This window comes from Ricinus communis, chromosome 8 (assembly GCF_019578655.1).
Source record: "Ricinus communis isolate WT05 ecotype wild-type chromosome 8, ASM1957865v1, whole genome shotgun sequence".
In the NCBI taxonomy this organism is placed as follows: domain Eukaryota; kingdom Viridiplantae; phylum Streptophyta; class Magnoliopsida; order Malpighiales; family Euphorbiaceae; genus Ricinus; species Ricinus communis.
In genome coordinates this window covers 3440197-3444903 of record NC_063263.1, presented here as the reverse complement: position 1 = coordinate 3444903, position 4707 = coordinate 3440197, and the positions used below count along the sequence as shown (strand labels likewise).

Here is a 4707-nt window from a genome sequence, read left to right as displayed (position 1 = left end):
ATTCTTTTTTTGTGCACTTATGAACACTTTGAAATAGTTTAGGGAAAACTTGTGGTTAAATTGGTAGCTATTGAGCATTTCATGAATTTATAATAGTTTGCCTAAACGTATGCCATGCAGATATTTAGAATTCCCCTATTACCATAATAAGTGCTAACATTTCTCTTCTTCCCAAATTTCTTGTTAGAATCTCCAATCGTATTACTAGCCCCCTTTTTCTTTGTCATTTGCTCAAGCCTTTCCTTTATAAGTATTTTTGCTCTGATCACTATAGTTCTCAATCTACTATAGCTTTCTAGGTCACTTGTTGTTATTATGCTTTTAGTTTAATACTTCAACTCTTCTTCAAAGTTCTTGCACTTGTCTTTTTCAGTAGCCACCTGTTATAACCTAACTTTTGCTTATGTATTACATAAACGCAATGATGAGACTAGGATAAGTCTGATGGAGCGAGCTTTGAGGTACGAAGAAAAAGGCTCTAATAAACACTGAAAGGCATTGGGAAGCTCCGGAATGGATGGAAATAGATTTGGAACCTTGAAACATGAACCAAAGACCCCGAGACTCTATCAGCCTTGAAACAGAATCCTATAAATTCGAAAACCCTACATCGAGACAAATGAAATCCTAAAACCCTTGAAAAGCATGTGGGCTAAGTCTTGAGCTAAGCCAAGCACACGTGGGCTTAGGGAGGTCCATGTGGGCTAAGCCTTGAGCTAAGTCCATGTGAGTTAAGCTAAGCCCATGGGGAGTAAGGCTAAGCCCACATGGGCTAGGTGATTACCCCACGTGGGCTAAGGCTCTAGAAGACAATTGTTCTTGAAATTCAAACATATGAGGCATATTCCCTCCTAGGGACACGTGTTTTCATCTTGAATATTCTCCCAAAATCCCAAATTCCATTCTTTACCCTCCATTTCTTTAAACCAATCACACCTCATAAAAGCCTAAAAAACCTTAAACATACCCATATATATTCATCTCATTCACATACAAAAAAACCCTAATGATACATATCCTAAAAGAGGCAAAAAAAAAAAAACTAAGAAAATAACATTTTCCAGTAACCTTCTCATCTTCTAAAAGAGAAGAGAACAAACCACAAACCCACTCATTCAAGAAGTTTTCCCCATTAACACCAAATATATCATTAAGCCTCTACCATATAACCTACACCTCCTTACCAAAATAAACCTCATCACCAAGGAATTTGAAGCTTAAGAAAAGGCCAACAACAGTACCCACCATTTTTATTTCATCAACTCATTCTCTCATTCCTTTTAAAATATCAAAAATCCCATTTCTACATTAGGAAACCCCAAAAACACCGTCCTCCTTTTTCACTCACGTTTTATATGCTTTATAGAGTATTTCCATATGTTCCAGGAGATCATTGAAGCCTATTGGGTGTTCTAGAAGCTTTCATCATCTCCTACCATCTAAGCCTTCTCTTTTTACTTATTTTACTAAAAGTAATACCTCGAGGGTCAAAACCTATGGAATAAGCGTGCTTTGATGTGGATGAATCTAAGGCTTACCTCACGCTGGTAAGCTCACAAAAGCTTCAAGCTTCCATTTTTTATGTTGTTCTTGATGGATTTGAGCCTTTGGGTGAGTTTTTATGTTATTAATAATTGTTTTTAGGTATGATTAATTTTTGTCTAGTGGCTTTTAGGATAGATTCAATATTATTTGGCATGTTAGGTTAGTTTTTGGTTTTAATACATGATTTTGTGTTTAAATGTGTTTAGTTAAATCTAAAATGCATGATTAGTGAAATGGCATGATGAGGTGAGTTTGATTATTTTTTGTCCTATTTATGCATATTAGGTTTTTGTGGTTAAATGTTTAAAAGTGATGTGTTTAAGGGTTATCTTTTTTAGGTATTACATGTAATTTGCATGCTAAATAGGTTAATGAGGTGATTGGAAGCAAGACTAGGATTAATTAAATGCTTTGTTCTCTATTTTACTTTTATAATGAATTAGGTCTAGATTTCACATGATTAGCTTTCTTTTAGTATTCATTGAGTGACTCATATAATTAATATGCTTAATTACATTTTTGTCTTAACTAGTTCTTATAAATGATAAACTAACATAGTCTTTGCACAATACAGGTCTAATGGCTTATGCTTGAGCCTATCCTCTAATAAGGATCATCTATAGCCTAGGTTGAATTTGAATTAATATATTGTTCGTGTGCTTGTGTTTTCTTGAGTTAGTGCTTACATTATTTAGGGTGTTAAATAATTTTCCCCTATTATATTTGCTAATCCGTTTTGTATCCCCTTTAATTCCTCTCTTCACATTCTTTATAATTATTTTCATATATGTTTGGTATGCTTAGATTTCACCTCACATGCTAATGATTAAACCAATTAGGTCGATTAATTACTCCATATGTTAACTAAAATAAACTGACTCACCAATGTGAGTCCCCTTCGCCTTCCAATGTTTCACTTATCTAATCAATGAAAAAGAAAAATAATCAGGCACCCGCATGCTTAACAAAACCGGCTTCTACTTGGTCACTTGGCAAGTCAGATAAAATTAAGGTACCAATGTACCTCCTCTAGGATTAATGGCACCAATTTGTCTTCCCTATTTAGGTAGATGTATGTTAGGCTAGTCTCTCATTTCTCACACTTTTGCATACATAAATAAGATAATAGAATATCATCATAATAAAATAGGTAGCAACCAAGCTAGATTAGTATGATTACAAAAACTAAAAACCTTAAAGTCTAATGGAGGGCAGACTCTGTGTCTAGGTGTGTTGGGTTGCCTAACCCTTTCCCGGCATATACCTAACTTTTCAAACCTTGATCTCTAATTCAGAGAGGGGGAAAGTTAGGCTGTCTGTGGGGAATTCGAGCCGACATCCTTCACCCATCTCTATTTGTCCTGGTTATCTTACCTAAGTAGCGACTCCTGGTCTTCTCTGATAATTTGCAGTCACCATGGTTTTTGTGATCCCTTGAGACCTCTTCCTAGACGGTTCACTTTCAAATTGAGACTAGTGTGGACGAGACAAACTCCAATGGTGATGTAGCCACAATCACTTTTGGAGAGGCCCTAAAAAAGTCGCGCTCATAATGGCGACTCCACTTGGGACATAATGAGAAGTTAATTCCGATTGATTCTGAGGCTTTTCACTTTCCAAATCATATTAATCTAGCTTTGCATCATTTTTGTATTAGATTTAAGATTACTATATCCTTACCTGGTGGTACTAATATGCAGAATATCCTAATTCCTTTGAATAGGAGAGAATGCGTACTATTTATGACCATTACCCTTGTGCATGTATTAAGGAGAAAAAGGCTCATTGTGTCAAGTAGCAACGTTACTCAAATCTAGCTATATAAAAGGGATAAGACTCCTCTAGTATAAAAAGGGTTTTCTTGCCTAGGGAAACTAAGGCTGCTTATCCTAGCCAAAGCTCATATAATGACATAGATCCTTCCTCTTGATTACCAAATAACATATGATATGCTTGTTTAGAATAGTTTTATGAATCCTCATCATTATTCTCCTAATGCACTTTAGGTTAATCAAAGACTGCCACTCATCAGGATTAACACAAAGGTGTAATACCCATACAAAGGGTAAAAGAATAGTGCTAGTGCATTATGACCATAATGGTTTTGATTCACAATTTTATTTCTTCGTTAGTGTTTGAAACTCATATATAGGCTACTCGTATTTAGAAATTCCTCCTTATAATGAATGTTTGAGAAACACGTGACTAAGAAATGTCGAACAAATATTCGAACTTTCTTAGGACATGTGACTCAAAATGTCTAATGGGGGAATTCCCAATTATGGGCTAATCTATGCCTAAGTTTCCTTCGCTAGAGGAGAATCGAGCTTTGCTCATCCAATTTTGATGGTCAAGCTAAGCCAAAATACCTAGGAAAGAAGACTTCTCCATTACTCAACTTTGGAAGAGAGAGTTGCATAAGAAATTATCATCAATGGCTTATTTGTTTACATTTATTTGTGCACTCAAACTTGGATATGGTTAGGCTATGAATGACTTTGTGGTTGCTCACTTATTTTCTTTTGATGGACATTGCATATATACATTCATGACATATACACACTTAACCTTTTGCTTATAGCCATTTCTCTTCTTAATATGAATAAATACTGTTGGATTGTGAGACTCGAATGGAATTTGTGAGCCTTTGAGACAAGATTAACATCCTCAAATCACAAATGAGAGCCCTATTCTGAACTGTTGGGCACATGTCCTATGAGTTGGACAAGATTGCATAGTTCCTTGAGCAAGAGCGTCAGCAAACAGCGGCAGCTGCCTCGAGAGGTGACGAGGTTGAGAAGAAAGGAAAGAAAGATTGCTGAGAGGATGAGTCGAAACCCAAGATGAAGCTAAGCGCCTCAAGCAAGAAAAGAAGAAGTACACTCAACCTCTTATCTCTTTACTCCAACATTCTAGTGAACCTTCGTTATCGAGGCTTGTTACCTGAACGGGTTGTCGAAGCCCTTCAAAATAAATTACTGATTTTCCTAAATTAACTTGTAGAAATAGTGAAACCAGGTCGAATTCTAAGGAAACCAATGTGGGTAGCTTCTCAAGCTAAAATAAAAATGGAGGGATTTTGAATGTTTGAATCAAAATTATAAATAAACAAAAAATAATAAAGGCTAATATTAAAGTAAATAAAAATAAATCTTAACCAAT

At 35.5% G+C, this 4707-nt stretch overlaps 1 long non-coding RNA gene across 2 annotated transcripts; it reads left to right on the top strand.

Annotated features, from left to right (window-relative positions):
* Positions 1-295: 295 nt before the first annotated feature.
* LOC125370892 lies at positions 296-2296 on the top strand. Of its 2 annotated transcripts, none has more exons than XR_007217089.1 (2): positions 296-1547; positions 2120-2296. It is a non-coding gene; the product is annotated as an uncharacterized LOC125370892 (long non-coding RNA). The 2 variants fall into 2 exon arrangements; XR_007217088.1 differs by having other exon boundaries at positions 296-1611.
* The last annotated feature ends 2411 nt before the right edge of the window (positions 2297-4707 follow it).